The 16720-nt window shown below is 50.2% G+C and overlaps 1 non-coding gene across 1 annotated transcript; it reads right to left on the bottom strand.

The window, feature by feature from the left end:
* Nucleotides 1-5066: 5066 nt before the first annotated feature.
* LOC137500636 (5S ribosomal RNA) lies at nt 5067-5185 on the bottom strand. The gene has a single exon (XR_011018144.1). It is a non-coding gene; the product is annotated as a 5S ribosomal RNA (ribosomal RNA).
* Nucleotides 5186-16720: the final 11535 nt, after the last annotated feature.

Raw genomic sequence — 16720 nt, 5'->3', positions numbered from 1 at the left:
GGGTGAAGGTGAAGCACTGGTTGGTCAAACTCGGTAAGAGGACCTGCGTCTTGGTTGTGCTCCTTAGTGGGTACGGTCGAGCCAGGTGTAGTTTGTACGGATCTCACCGGGACAAGGCTCGAACCAATACTGCACTAAGGGCCTGACAAATTGCTCGTGTGCCCGCACAAGGCAGGCTGGACGTCCGCTCCGGGTTGAAGATCGCCGGGTGACTGGTGGCGACCGCAGCACGGCCCGATTGACTGTATCAAACAAGTCGGACCGCCCTGGAAATTCTAAGATGGCGGCTGTCAGGGGGAGCTTGGAGAGTCTCTTGGCGGCAGCTGGTTGGCTTCCGGAGGGGTGCTGGCTCGCTGCGTGCTCGGCGCTTCTATCCTGCCCTGTGATTGGCTGGCAGTCAGGTGCGGGAGCTTGGTGGCGGTCTTGGCGGATAGCGAGCAGGCTCGTGCAGGGTGCTGGCTCGGCTATAGCTTGGGTCTCTCGTGGTGTGCTGGTTATCTGAGTGTATCAGGCTACTCGGACCGCGCAGGAAACAGCAGTGGCTGGCTGTCGGGTGGGTTGCGCGGCGACAAGTTGGGGACGTGCTTCCTAGCTCCTTTCTCGTGCTCCCTGCGTCTTTAAGGGGTGGGTTACAATCAGGGTTCGGTTAGGAAGGGATAGTCAAAGGTTTGACGCTGCTCCTCAGGTGGCAGAAGTACTCGTCACCTTGCTTCGGGCGTCCTGATGGAGGTGCGTTCGATGGGCAGCATTTCACCAGCCGCCTCTCCATGCCGACGTTTAGGGGCGGCCGTCGTCGTCGCGACGCCCCCGGGAGTGACCCCCTCTTACCTGAAGGAAGCCCAATCCTTCCTCTAGCAATGGAGCTGAACGGCCATCCTCAGGCTCTAACCCCTTCCGAGTGAGAGCAAAGGCAAGTCAGCCTTTAGGTAGTTTTCCACAGAGTGAAGCAGACCTGCTGTAATCTGCCTCTTGTAGCTTTGCTTGAAAGGACCTACAGGATAAAGGACATAAGTTAGAAGCTAGCCTCCATGACTCGTTCGACTCCTGCTTTCCTGCAGGTAGCGCCAATCTCGTAAAGTCCTAGCCTTTAGGCCTCTATTTATAAGGCTCTCAACTCTGTACAGTCTCTCACATCCAGCAGCTTTCAGCCCCTGTCGGGGGTCGAAAGCTCAGGTTGGGAAAAGGGACAGCCTGCCCAAGGGAACCTCTAGATGTTTCTTAGGGCATAATTAAATTTCCAGTTCGCTACAGAGCCTGTACCGCCTCAGGAGAGGCTTCACCCCTCGCCTGCTGGATGGAGGCATTGTGAGTCGTATCTTACTGCCTCCAGTGGGCTGCGAAGGCAGGATTGAGAACACCGTGACGGAGGAAGGGGCAGTCAGTCCAGACTCTTCAAAGAACAGATTTCCTGTACCAGGAGATGATAAGTCTGTCAGTTTGATAGACCTGGCAACATCCCTTACCTTCGGTCAAATTTCTTTAGGATGAGAGACCCTTTGAGACAGCAACTCAGCAGATTTATTGGATGGATGGAAGGAAGGATGGAAGGAAAGAAGGAAGGAAGGAAGGAAGGAAGGAAGGAAGGAAGGAAGGAAGGAAGGAAGGAAGGACCATGGTTTCCCAACAAACTTCTCTGCAAGACATTGCCACAACTTACAAGGAAAAAATGTAAAGGTTTGAGGTGCTGCAACACTCATACAGCTAACATCTCACTTAAATGGTCCTGAAAGAAAGAAAGAAAGAAAGAAAGAAAGAAAGAAAGAAAGAAAGAAAGAAAGAAAGGAAAATAATAATAATAATAATAATAATAATAATAATAATAATAATAATAAGAAGAAGAAGAAGAAGAAGAAGAAGAAGAAGAAGTTGTGTTTAATGACCCTTCAATAGGAGTTTATTTTTTGAGAGAAGCTCTTGTTTTTACCTTGAATATGTATACTCTGAACGAGGTGAAGCAGAATTTGAAGCCAACTGATCGCGCCGAGACTCGATCTTGCTACCCACCTTCATCATACAGAGTAGCGTATGATGATGATGATGATGATGATGATGATGATGATGATGATGATGATGGTAGTAATAACTGTATCCAAAATTCAGGTAACATCAGTTTTTACTCGCAAAATGGTTTCATGATTTCTTTGGCTAAGAGAACCATGCGGTAACCCTAACCTCGAAAATGAATTGTCGCTCTCGGTTTATAAGATGCCCTTTCTTTCTTCGGCCTAGTCGCTATCTAGTCGGCAGTCGTTTGAAATCGTGCAGGTTTCTGCATGGTTCGACGTGCGTATCCTACTAGCAGTTGAAGTCAGCGTGAAATTAAGTACAGTACAGTAACTATGTGTAAGATCTCCTTCACTTGGTGAGACAAGTTGTAGGGCCAAATAAAGGTACAGAGAGCAGAGAGAGCATAACATAACATAACATAGAGCTAAATATGCACTGTACTTGGGTTGATGGTGTATTATACTGAACGCCCTCTTCCCCCCCCCCCTGCCATTACATCTTTACTGAATGATTCTGCACAACGTTCCCTGCTGTTAATATTAATCCCCTACTGGGTTTTAGCTTAACGGTATCACTCGGTAATCATCATCATCATGACAGCCTCTGTCCTTCATGCTAAAAATCAGCTGCAGAGAAAAGGACCCTTTGTGTTCTTGCCATTATTATTATTATTATTATTATTATTATTATTATTATTATTATTATTATTATTATTATCATCATTATCATTTACCTCAGCGAATGAAAGCCCATGTATGAACATTTTTTTGTACATAAGCAACGATCAGCTGTTTTACCGACACCTTGTAATCTAAGAAAGAAAGAAAGAAAGAAAGAAAGAAAGAAAGAAAGTAAGTATAGGGGTACCTAACCACTCCTGAAAACTACTTTCATTGAAGGTTGTACTAGGCCAAACTCTAGAGACCTCTTACTAAATGGTACCATACTACAGGGCAGGTGTAAAAAATAGTTAATGAAACCGTATAATGAAAGGTACAGACTTAAGAGCAAGTGGCGTACTGGCTTATTATCCCTCCCTTCCAGGACCCTTCTTGCAACCACTAACCACCACCTACACCCCTGCCCAAGCAGTATTCGAGCATCGGGCTGGGTGATGTGGTCGCCTTAGAAGTTTGTGCTAGACAATACCCCAAAGAAAGCAGTTGGTTTAAGACAGGCAATAAAGTTTTAAGTTTTACTCCTCTTCCCTCAAATATGAAGAGAGGTACACCATAATGAGGGGTACTAAGCCATTTAAATTCATGACAGAGACCTGATGATTCTTAGCCCTGCTGATCTAGGGTGACACTTGATATAACCAGGCCAGACCCAGTACCTGAATATTTTTAGGTTATCCAAGCCAAACCTGGGTTATATATTGCCCAAAATATGTAGCATCTACCCTGTAATTAGAAGATGCAGCTGTGACTTCACGACTGGTGATGATATAACGGTGCACAATTGAGCATGTTAGGTATTAGTAGATCCACGATCAGCCCTAGCCGTGTCTGATGCAGAAATCCTAACCTGACTTGGGAAGAACGGTAACTTATTTCTTTCTTTCTTTCTTTCTTTCTTTCTTTCTTTCTTTCTTTCTTTCTTTCTTTCTTTCCTTGAACGCTAGCCTGTAGTAGTAAGGCAAGAGGCAGTGATCAGGTGGTCAGCAAATGGACACATTATTGCTTGAGTTCGAAATTGTCCACTGCCTTAAGTAATAGTCGTATTAGTAGCAGTAATGGTGGTGGTGGTACTACTAGTAAGGTTATGTTCACTATTATCTTACGCCTTTCGTAGATGCCGAGGTGCCGGAAGTTTGTCCCGCAGGAGTTCTTTTTATGCGCCCATATCTACAGACCATCGAAATATCACGCGAGTGAGCCGGTGTCGAACCTGTCAAGTAGGGCTCAGAATGGTCTAATTTTAATTCTAGGACGGTAACAGTAACTATCCGGAGTTCCGATTCGTTCTACTCAATTTATCACTTGCCAAAAGATCGGTCAGCTGACGTACAAACAACAAAAACGAGTGCTTTCCTCCCTTCACCTAACCTAAAACGTCACGACTCTTTGAACTAACCCTTGTCGTCAAAAGGTTACCTTCTCAGTCTTATTTGAAGGGCGTCTCGTCTTTGATAGAAATGAAAGAGTTTTACAAGTTCCTAGGCTTCAAAACTACGTTACATCGCAACACACGCACTTCGAAGATAGCGGGCTGTGTGTAGGCCACTGTACTGCACTGGTGCCCTACCGTTCGTAAGGAAGCCCGGGAGAGACACGAGCGTACTACAAACTTGTAACTTATTGCCGAACCGTGTCGTAATTTGAATAGCTACTTACCTGGAAGAACATAAAAGGAAATTGTTCGACTCTTTGAGGGGCTGCTAAATGCCGCGGTCGGTTGCTAGGACATGGCTTTCATTGTAATCACGACAGTGTCGATGACGTTGCATGGAAACCACCTTCCTCGCGATTTTCAAGGTGGGCGGGGAGTTTGGAAGCCTCGTTCCGCCCTTTAATAATCTTAATATTGGGAGAAATAGGACGTAGAATGATGTTATGTGCCATAAGAGGCCTGCAGGATAAGCTACACTAACCTAAAAGAATAAGAACAGCAAGTTTAGACATAGGGACGTACGATAGGAGGTACGAAAGTTAAAATCCTGGCACGAGTAATTGGAAGCGGTGCTAGGCTCAGCAGGGGTCCCCTAGGTCGACACACACACACACACACACACACACACACACACAGAGAGAGAGAGAGAGAGAGAGAGAGAGAGACGAATAATAATAATAATAATAATAATAATAATAATAATAATAATAATAATAATAATAATAATGATGTCGCCGCCGCCAGGTTAGGCCGGTCACCTAGGAGGAAATGCAATACTACGCTAAGCTTCGTTCCTGTATAGCCACACGGGGTCGAAGAGCAGCAAAAGGTCTAGCTAGTTTCAGACGTAACAAAAAACGTGATTTAAGCAATTTCTGCTGGCCTGAGGCAAAAGTTGAAAGTAAGTTGTCGTACTGGGACTGGGAAACTTGGTAAAAAGGGAATTGAGCCAACGGCACGTGGTGTTCCCAAGCGGTCACCCATCCAAGTACTGACCACGCCCAATGTTGCTTAACTGCGGTGATCGGACGAGAACCGGTGTATTCAACATGGTATGGCCGTTGGCGAGAGAACGGAGCTTGAAACGTCCATACGAACCGCAAAGCGAGTTTCCTGGAGGTCTTTGTGGCGCGGGGGCGTTGGCAATGGTGCAGGGGTGTGCTCGGAGGTCGCCGTCGCGGAGCGGGCGCGGGTGGTTGTCGCGCTCCGCGGCGAAACGTAACCTAACTCGACTTAACCCCACTTCTCGTAACCTAACCCCAAAAAAACGCGCACACACCCACACGGGAAGTGTCTAGGGTTGTAATAATAATAATAATAATAATAATAATAATAATAATAATAATAATAATTACTGAAGGTGGTTGTGAAGGGGCCGGCGCTGTAGCGCAGGGGCAGCGTGCCTGCCTCGTAGCTGGGGGGCCCGGGTTCAATTCCCGGCCAGGCAAAGGAATTTTACCTCGTTCTAATGGCTGCTTTGAGGTCCACTCAGCCTGCTTGCTTAGGGGCTGTAGTGCCATGGGGGTTGGTCTGGTTTTCATTGTAAAGGACAAAGCAGGAGGATTTTTAGCAATAAGGTAATGCAGTAGTAGTAGTAGTAGTAGTAGTTCTTCCCTCGTTAGCTTATGATTTGAATGTTTTGCACTGTCTTTCGATGTATATGAAGTAGGACAGATAGATAAAATCAGAGTGGAGTTGATAACAAGGCTAACAGATGCTGCTCTTTTTTTTAAAGGTGTGGTGGCCCTGAAAAGGGCCGTTTGTTAAGAATGCAGCAAGGCAGAAAACCTGGCACCTTACTTGGAGCTGGTGTATTTGGTAACTGCCTTGGTACCCTCACTGACGGCGTGCTTGGCCAGCTCACCGGGCAACAGGAGGCGGACGGCAGTCTGGATCTCCCGACTGGTGATGGTGGAGCGCTTGTTGTAGTGGGCCAGACGGGAAGCCTCAGCGGCGATGCGCTCGAAGATGTCGTTGACAAAGCTGTTCATGATGCTCATCGCCTTGCTGGAGATGCCAGTATCAGGATGTACCTGTTTAAGCACCTTGTAGATGTAGATGGCATAGCTTTCCTTCCTCTTGCGCTTCTTCTTCTTGTCTCCCTTGGAGATGTTCTTCTGGGCCTTGCCGGCTTTCTTGGCTGCCTTTCCGCTTGTCTTGGGTGGCATGGTTGTCTCGGATGTCTCCTAGAAAGTAAATTTTGCGGGCCCCTTGCAATTCTTTTTAAGACCGAGAGGGCTGCATGCGACTAGCCAATGAGCGCAAGCTTACTGCAGCCTTATTGGTTGGCTCGTAACGTTGAGCAACCTTGCAGGCTACAAAACTGGTGCGCAGAGTGAGGGCTATGAGTCCCCTAGTGGAAGGCAACAGAAAAAGAGGCCTCGCCGCCTCTCCACTCAGCCTAGGCCGTTGGTCCTCAATAACTCCTACGAGATTTTCAATATAATCCCCCTGGACAGCAATGACCCGGCGAACGCCGCCCATCGCGGTATCGCCGCGTCTCGCAACGGCCCGACGGAAGCCGCCCTAAACGGCACCGCCGCGCCTCACTCTACCCAGCTAAGCCCTGCCCCGTCAGACGCTGCTCACTCCAGCACTGCCGCGGCAGGCGCCTCCCAGTCTGGCCCGGTTCCGGCAAGCGCTGCCCGCACCAGCTTTGTCGCTACCGGTGCCACCCCCAATACTGATGAAGCCCCCAACAACCAGGCTGCAACTAATAATGCCTCCGCTAGGACTCCTAAAATCAGGATTCCTCCTATCTATATCCGTGAGGAAAAAGGCAAGCAACTAAACATTGCTTCTCTCAGACGCTCACTCTCCGAAAATCAAATTTCATACAAGATGAAAGTCCTCTTCGACGGGGTTCGTATCCAAACTCAGACAGTCCAAGATTACACGACCCTGAAGAACCTGGCTGCTGCTCGCATGGGCCAATACCATACCCGGCCCCTTTTGGAACGGCGATACCGAAAAGCAGTGATTCGCGGCCTGCACGTCACTGAAGACCCCCAGGCAATTAAAGACGCACTCACTGCTCTAGGGTTCGAGGTAGCCACCGTCTCTCAACTCACCTCCACCCGCACCCGCAAAAAGCTTCCTATGTTCCTCGCCACATACTACGGTGGCGCCACCGAGGACAATAATATTTTCGACATTAAATTCCTACTTGACACAGCTGTCAGAATTGAGCGATACAATAGCCCTGATGGCCCAGTTCAATGCTATCGCTGCCAACGCTTCGGGCACACCTCAGGTGGTTGCCACTGCACATCCAAATGTGTCGTATGTGGCGAGGCACATAGTTCCCAAGATTGCCCACGCAAAGGTGACGCAACCCAAAAACCCCGTTGTGCCAACTGCAACGAGCACCACACTGCTAGCTATCGAGGTTGCCCTGTATACCTCAGGATTCTCGCGCAACAGCAAAACCGCCTTCCTTCCACTAAGAAAGGCGCATCTGGACCCACCCCCATCACTAAACCCGCCAGGCTTCGCAATAACGTCACCTTTGCTAACGCGGCTAACTCTTCAGGTTCCACTGCTCCTCAACCAGAAACCCCCCCCAACCCCGCCCCGCCTGCTCTCTCTCAAGAGAACTTTCCTGACCTGCCCCCAATCGCCCCCCCCCTTTCTCATCAAACGTCTTCGCCCCTCCCCACCTCCTCTCACATGTCCGATATCATGGAAATCTTCAAGTTATTTAAAGATCCCTCTTTTCGTGGCATTCTTTCCCTCATCAAAACAACTCTTCAGAAGCTCAAAACAGCCTCCTCTCCTGCCGACAAACTTGAAATCATCATGTCTGCCGTTCTTTCTTTTTGTGAATAATGGCCCCTACCAACCGACAAGCGTGCCCCAAACAGTTGAGAGTCCTCTTCTGGAACGCCGAAGGAATCTGCAGGGACATCACCGAGCTTTCGGAATATCTAGTAGACGAGAGCATTGACGTCGCCCTGATCTGCGAAACCTGGCTGAAACCTGGATTGTCGGCCCGTATTAGCAACTATACTCTCTACAGAGATGACAGGCCCAACCGTATTCGTGGTGGTACCAGTATTTACGTGAGGCATAACCTCACCCATCACCGTATCCCCACCCCTAATAATCTCACTGGTCTCGAGGCAACGACAATCCAGGTTCTCACCCAGAGAGGACCTCTCAACTTATCTGCGTGCTATATTTCACCAAATTCCGTTTTTGACCCGCAAGACCTGGACCGTATCATTGACGTGGTGGTCCCGACTGTCCTGGCCGGGGATTTCAATGCTAAGAATCCACGCTGGAACAGCCGGATCACTACTGCCAGGGGCAAACAACTTGCCCGTTACTGCGACCGGAACCATCTTGTGACCCACGGCCCTGATCGGCCGACCCACTTCCCCCACAACCCCAATCACCGACCCGACACCCTGGATTTTGCCATTTCCCACAAAGTACACCAATATCTAAATCTCACCACCCTTGACCTTTTCGACTCAGATCACCAACCTGTTCTAATGACCCTAGATTCTTCTCCTAACTACACCCCTATTCACATCCCTATTTATAACCGTAAAATCAACTGGTCCACCTTCCGCGATGAACTCTCCACCACCCTTAATGGCAACCCCAGTGTGTTGGGTCCGGACGATATTGACAGTCTGGCCCTTCATATCTCTACTTCCATCATTAATGCTTCCCAGGTTGCTGCAGAGGGGCCCAGCGTGGTGCAAACCAAGAAGGACACGCTCCCCTCAGCAATCCTGACACAGATCAAAATTAAAAATAGAATTCGAAGGCTGTGGCGGCTGACCAGGGACCCGTATCTTAAGTCCCAATGGAACCGGTCAAAGAGAAATTTACAAACCCTGATAACCAACCACAGAAGGGATGCATGGCGGTCCAGGCTTGCCGGCCTCAGTGTGGAAGACAACTCATTATACAAATTGGCACGCAGATTTACTAACAATAGGACTGGCATACCCACCCTCCACGGTAGGAATGGAATGGCCTACACTGACAAGGACAAGGCTGACGCATTGGCTGACACGTTTGAAAGTACGTGCACTCCCAATGTTGAACCCTGTGACGAAGACTTCATCGAGTTAGTTGAGAATGAAAACGAACTACACGCCACTGACGTAACTGCCCTCCCTCCCGACTTCAAATTTGTTACGCCGTCCGAACTGTTCCTCGCCATAAAACGTCTTAAGAACAGGAAATCTCCTGGCCTAGATAACGTGTCCGCGTCTTTCCTCAAGAACCTACCCAGAAAGGCGCTGACATGCTTGACAAAACTTTTTAACGCGATCTTCCGGTATGGTCACTTCCCGGCCTGCTGGAAGATCGCAAAAGTAATTATGATCCCCAAACCCAACAAGGACAAAACCTTTCCACAGAACTACAGACCCATCTCCCTCCTCAGCATAATTTCAAAATTATTCGAAACCCTGTTCTTAAGCAGACTGAACACTTTTATCGACGACAAAAACCTTATGAACGAGGAGCAGTTCGGCTTCCGGCGAGGCCATTCCACTGTCCACCAACTTACTCGGTTAACGGAGGAAATCACTAAGAACTTCAACCATCGTCGACATACTGGTGTCTGTTTCTTAGACATTTCCCGGGCGTTTGATAAGGTCTGGCATGACGGTCTTATTTATAAACTAAGGACTTTAGGCTTTCCTCCTTACGCACTACGTTTATTGACAAACTACTTAGCTGACCGAAAGTTTCAGGTCCAGGTTGGTGCTGCGCTGTCGGACCCTCGCCCCCTTGAGGCGGGTGTCCCCCAGGGTGGCGTGATCTCACCTGTTATTTTCAACCTCTATATGACCGACATGCCCAAGCCTACGCACGGGAAATTATATTTATATGCAGATGACACTGCGATATCCTCTGTCTCGTGGCAGGCACCTAAAGCCAAAGAATATCTCCAAGACGCCCTCTCCACCCTCGAACCCTGGTTCGAGAAGTGGAGAATCAAAATCAATGTAGACAAATGTAGTGCTACACTATTTTCTAAACGCCGTCCTGATCCTCCCCCTCCCCTGATGTTTTTCGGCGAAGTCATCAGGTGGACCAATAAAACTAAATATCTAGGTGTCACCCTAGACAGAGGACTTACCTTTGCGGACCACACTAAAATTATCGCTGCGCAAGCTAAAGTGCGCCTTTTCAAAATTATTCCTATGATTAAAGCCGACAATGGGCTCTCTCTTGAAAACAGAATCCGCTTGTACAAGACGATGGTTCGACCCATCTTAGAGTATGCCAGTCCTATTTGGGGCATAGCAGCCAAGTCCCACCTGTCGACAGTGCAGCGCGTGCAGAATCGTGCGCTGCGTTGCCTGACGGGTGCTCAATGGTTTGAGCGTAACGCTGACCTTCATGACACACTACAACTCTCCACCCTCACATCTAGGATAGAACGTGCAGCACATCAATTTTACAGTAAACTCCACCTCAGCTCTAACCCCCTCATCTCAGATCTGGGGAACTATGATACGGACGGTCTCCGTTATCGCAGGCCAAAAGATGCCCTCAATATAACAACTTAGTACCCCCTTCTCACCCTTCTGGGTGCAGGTCATATCCTGGCCAATCAGATCCTACACAAAAGTCCACACACTTCACACAGTAATGCAGTCTCGGTAGCATATATCACGAAATAGCACTCAAGGCCGTTACAGGTCGATGGGCTACAATCACTCATCGGTCCTCGTGACCAATGAGATTTGTGGTTTGTTGTTCGGTATCATTTTCGAAGTAGAGCAGCAGAGCATCATGTCAGGACGAGGAAAGGGAGGAAAAGTTAAGGGCAAGTCCAAGAGTCGCTCCAGCCGTGCAGGCCTGCAGTTCCCTGTCGGCCGTATCCACCGTCTCCTCCGCAAGGGAAACTACGCTGAGCGAGTGGGTGCTGGGGCTCCTGTGTACCTGGCCGCAGTCATGGAATACCTGGCAGCTGAAGTTCTTGAGTTGGCGGGCAATGCAGCCCGTGACAACAAGAAGACCAGGATCATCCCTCGTCACTTACAGTTGGCCATCCGTAACGACGAGGAGTTGAACAAGTTGCTGTCCGGAGTGACCATTGCCCAGGGTGGTGTTCTGCCCAACATCCAGGCAGTGCTCCTGCCTAAGAAGACTGAGAAGAAGGCTTAAGTTCCTGTTCTCGGTCAGGGCGTTGGCTCACCGGAAAAATATAAATAAACGGCCCTTTTCAGGGCCACCAACACCTTAAGATAAGAGCTGTTTGTCTATCATGCTGGTATAGCTATCTTACAGAAGTATGGAAAAATCCTGAAGTGATAGAGCAGTTCAGACAACTCTCCTAATAATAATGATAATAATAACAATAATGAGACACTGCAAATATGAGGGCATCTGTAACATTAGCCAGGAGAGCACAAGAATAGCCTTACCTTTGAGGTTATTTATTTAAGGGGGAAATGAGTGAAGTAGCTCCAGGCCCCTCTTAATATTTAATTTTCAGAAGGGAAGGAAGAAGGAAGTACATTATAGATTTCATTTCATTAATGCTGTATAATTCTGTTCTTGACTGCTGGATACTACCGACCTATGCATGTAAGAACACACACTTAACTAGAGAGGAAAGGATACTTAAAGTAGTATATTTACAATACTTTGTGTATCAGATGTGCACGGCAAGGAAGATAATGTTTGTTTTCTCTTGTTAGCATTAAAATGTAGACATCATAACTGATAATGAGGGCTTTTTTTTCCGTGCAGGTTTCGGGGAGATGACTGTTTTGAGAGGGAGAATAGCGCAAGCTACGTTAGAGGAGTACTGTAAGTGGGACTCTGTGCTCTTTTGAGAGGTAAGTGGTGGCCCTGAAAAGGGCCGTTTTTTAAATACTGCATGCTCACAAACGGGAGCACGCTCGGAGGAGACTTAACCACCGAAACCGTACAGGGTGCGTCCCTGCCTCTTGAGAGCATAGACGACATCCATGGCGGTCACAGTCTTCCTCTTGGCGTGCTCGGTGTAGGTGACGGCATCCCGGATAACGTTCTCCAGGAATACCTTGAGCACGCCACGGGTCTCCTCGTAGATAAGTCCCGAAATACGCTTGACTCCACCTCTGCGAGCGAGACGTCTGATGGCAGGCTTAGTGATGCCCTGGATGTTGTCTCGGAGCACCTTCCTGTGACGCTTGGCGCCTCCTTTGCCGAGTCCCTTGCCTCCCTTGCCTCGTCCGGTCATGATAGATCAGTAGAGCTGCGAGTTCAGAGCTAGAATGCGGCTGGCACTCGCGACCCCTCGCTTTTGTTGAAAGTGCCTGGCCCCGGTGACGTCAGCACCGCCCGGCCAATGGGAGTGCAGCTGCTACCGAGGGTGGGGGAAGCGAAGCAATAAAACAGCCGGGCAGCAAGCCCCCGCACCAGGACGAGTTCGACAGCCGTAGCGGAAGGACGTGTTCCTCTCGCTCGCTCTCTCTCTCCTCGCCAGGCGCTCTGTACTTTCCCAGTACTAGTCAGGCAGCTGTACTTGTTAGTACATCTTCGAAAGAGCATTTGTCAGAGCTGAGCACTTTTCAGTGCTCGCTATTTCTCTTACAGGAGCTTTATTTTCAGGAGGACCAGGATGGAGAAGCCGACCCTACCAGTGAGACTGGTCGACCACGACTACGAGGCAGCCTTCGAGAAACTACAAGACGCGCTCTACACGATGGAAGCCCCCCACTATGAACGCCCGGGGCTGGTGGTGTTCAACCGGTGGGGGGAGGAAAACCACCAGGGGACGCTGAGAGTATTCGACCACCTCAACGCGGTCGCGGAGTTCATCGGAGAGCCTCTCCTGCCGATCATCGGCCATATGGTCCCTGCCTGGGCGATCATCATTCGCCCTAACGACGCAGCCAGCTTCAGGGTCTACGAGGAGCGCGCGTCCCAGCAGTTCCAGGTTGCCCGGCTACCAGGACTCAGGGCGCACCTGGACGTCTCGGGCTACCAGGAGGCAGCCTCGCAGACGGAGCCAACGACCGAGGACGACGGCGGCGCTCCCGAGCGCCGCGACGGCGCGACTCCAGTTGGAAAGCTGTACTCCACGAAGTACACGCAGACCAGCAAGGCGACAACCAGGGCGAAGTGGTCGCAGACGCAGGCCTACCAGGAAGGGCCTGTTACCCGGGCGCAAACCAGGAACGCGCCCGTGTTGGTGGAGAGCAGCACAGCGGTGGAGAAGGACGCCCCCTGGCGTACTGAGACTGCTGCCCAGGTCCAGCCTGCCTGCAAGTCTGTCGAGTTGCAGACCTCGATGTGCGCCCCCCAGGACAGGGAACGCAGTCGAGTGTTAGCATCGACCGACGCCACCACCGCCGCCGCCAGCCAGGAGAAAGAAGAAGATGGCGACGCAGAGGAGCCGGCAGCTACCCCGGGGTCACCAGGCCGGGAGGAGGGCCACCAGGGCGAGGCCTCTTCCCCAGCCGAGAAGCAACCCCTGGGAACGACCGACGCCGCCGCCAGCCAGGGGAAAGAAGAAGATGGCGACGCAGTGGAGCCACCAACTACCCCGGGGTCACCAGGCCAGGAAGAGGGCCACCAGGACGCGGCCTCTTCCCCCGCCGAGAAGCAACCCCCGGGAAGAAGAAGAAGACGACGCCGCACCAGGAAGCAGAAGGCGACGCTGGCTCACCAGGAGAGGACCGCCAAGCCGCAACCCAGGACTGCTCCCAGGACAGCAGTCAACCGAGGAGCCAATCAGGAGAGGACCTCAGCGGGTAGCGGCAGTCAGGTGAGAGTGAAACGTCCCCCTCAGCAGCTCTTGCAGTGTTTCCGCTGTCTGAGGTGGGGCCACCGTCAGGTTAGCTGTGGGCTCGAGGTGAGGTGCAACCGCTGTGGTGGTGATCACTACTACACGGCCTGCGCAACACTTAGAGACGCGCCGGTGTGCGCCAACTGCTCGGGGGGCCACCCGGCCTCCCATCGCAGTTGCCCTGTTTACAGGGCCATGGCGCGGGCAGAGAGGAAGGAGGCCCGGCGCCATGACCCACCACCTTCCAGGAGGCCCCCGCCTCGGCGGGCTTGGCCTCATTCTCCGGGATCGGAGACTGGGTACGAGGTACCCCAAGGAGGTGGAGTCGTGCGACAGGCCCTAGTGGTACTTGACGCATGGCTCCGCAGCCGGCAAGGACCGTGCTAGTCACAGCAGTGCCCAGACGGACTGATCCCCAGACGATGGAATGGCAAGGAATTGGTGTATGTTTTGTGCATGTTACCTGTTCCTAACTAACATAACCTCTGGTCTTTTTCCAGCCCACATCCTTGCATGTGCTATCACAAGATGTCAGGTTTTACATGTAGGCTCTTTCTTCTTTCTGCCTATGTGGTTTTTCCCTGACCCTTCAATACCAAACTTCACTACCATATACCTAATACAATATCGCCTGGTAGCGTGTCTGACATGGAAACAGGCAGATACTCCTTGTATCACTTCCCACTCTTCCCTGCTATCTCTTTCTTCTTCTTAGAAATAATAGCATGTCGGAGGCCATGTAGATTGAGTCGTTGGTCACGCGGGGGGAGCGGGCTTCGGGGGCCCCCCCGAAAAAAAAAAAAAAAAAAAAAAAAAAAAAAAGCCCCCGCACCATTCTTCCTGGGACGAGTCGACAGTGAGCACGTGATGGCCCGTACTAAGCAGACTGCACGTAAATCTACCGGAGGCAAGGCCCCGCGCAAGCAACTGGCCACCAAGGCTGCCCGTAAGAGCGCGCCTGCCACCGGAGGAGTGAAGAAGCCTCATCGTTACAGGCCCGGCACCGTGGCCCTGCGTGAGATCAGGCGCTACCAGAAGAGCACTGAGCTTCTGATCCGCAAGCTGCCCTTCCAGCGGCTGGTGAGAGAGATAGCTCAGGACTTCAAGACCGACCTGCGCTTCCAGAGCTCGGCTGTCATGGCCTTGCAGGAGGCCAGTGAGGCCTACCTGGTGGGTCTTTTTGAAGACACCAACTTGTGTGCCATCCACGCCAAGCGTGTCACCATCATGCCTAAGGACATCCAGCTCGCCCGCCGCATCCGTGGCGAACGTGCCTAAGTCCGGTGCTTGTCTTATGGCTGGAGCTTTACCAAACGGCCCTTTTCAGGGCCACCAAAATTTCCTAGAAGAGTAGTTATTGTCTCTCTGGTCTAGGATAGAAGGAAAACGAAAAGAAAAAAAAAAGCTAGTGGTTCCTCTAGGTTCAAGGAAAAATCTAAGAGTAACAGAAAATAATAATAATAATAATAATAATAATAATAATAATCTTGAGTACTGAGTACAATAATTCATTAATTAATATCTAGGAGGTGATAGTTATAATAATAATAATAATAATAATAATAATAATAATAACAACAACAACAGCAACAGCAAAAGTGCAGTAAGTAAGGATAAAGAAAAATGTAGTCAAGTACAATAATAATGAAATTCGAAGAGTGAGTCGCCCCGCAATGAGACAAACTAGCCTGTTTAGGAGGCAGAGATAGGAGAGGCCAGGGTTCCAGCCTTGGACAGTGACTGACATAATATGCTCTCTTGGGGAATAAAATTGATGGCCCTGATAAGGGCCGTTTTTCCTCTGCTCTTACGAGAGCAAGAGGTGCGTGTAGAAGGAAGCAAGAACACGAAATGTCCTCACTTCCTTTTTGCTGGAGCCTTTTTAGGCGAGGCCTTGGGCTTAGCGGCCTTTTTAGGCTTAGGTGCCTTAGGCTTCTTAGTGGGCACCTTGGCGGCCTTCTTAGCCTTGGAAGGAGCCTTCTGCTTGGGTTTGGGAGCAGGAGCGGCCTTCTTCTTCTCAGCAGGCTTTTTGGAAATGGCTTTCTTGGCTGCAGCCTTGGCTCCACCAGCCTTCTTCGCCTTGGGGATGCGCTTCTCCTTGGGGGCAGCGGACCGCTTGACAGGGGCTGCGCTGGCCTTCTCCGGCTTGGCAGCCGAAGCGAGCTTGAAGGAACCTGAAGCTCCCTTCCCCTTGGTCTGGACCAGCTCTCCGGAAGCCACGGCAGATTTCAGGTACTTCTTGATGAAAGGGGCCAGCTTCTCAGAGTCCACCTTGTAGTTGGCAGAGATGTACTTCTTGATAGCCTGCAGAGAAGATCCACCTCGTTCCTTTAGGCTCTTGATGGCACTGCCCACCATCTCGGAGGTTTTCGGATGGGCAGGCTTGGTGCGAGGTTTCTTCGATGCAGAAGCCTTGCTCTTCTTGGGCGACGCCTGGGCCGGAGCCGAGGCGGGTGCAGATGCTGCCGATGCTGTTGCTGTGTCAGCCATGGTCACGATCAGAATGTGTTCGCGCTCCAGACTGATATTCGAGACCATGTGACCCCCCGAAGGGGGGTCACGTGGTTTTTGTTTGGATCTTTTTGGGACCGCCGACCTTCTCAGGTCCTTTGTCCCATGCCTACAGGGGGGTGATTTTGCTTGGTGCAACTTGGTTGTCTTGTTTTAATTTTATTTGCTCATTATTGAGCATGTTTCAACAGTTATATTTTGTATATTAGTTTGTTGGACATGTATAGTCCAGCTGATCTTTACTTTAACTAATTGACTTAACTAACTATTGTATTTACGGGTTTAATACTAGTTTTTGCTATTTACATTTATATTTACATTATGTACATTTCTTAC

Source organism: Anabrus simplex, chromosome 4, assembly GCF_040414725.1.
Source record: "Anabrus simplex isolate iqAnaSimp1 chromosome 4, ASM4041472v1, whole genome shotgun sequence".
Lineage (NCBI taxonomy): Eukaryota > Metazoa > Arthropoda > Insecta > Orthoptera > Tettigoniidae > Anabrus > Anabrus simplex.
This window is presented reverse-complemented; position numbering and strand designations above follow the sequence as displayed.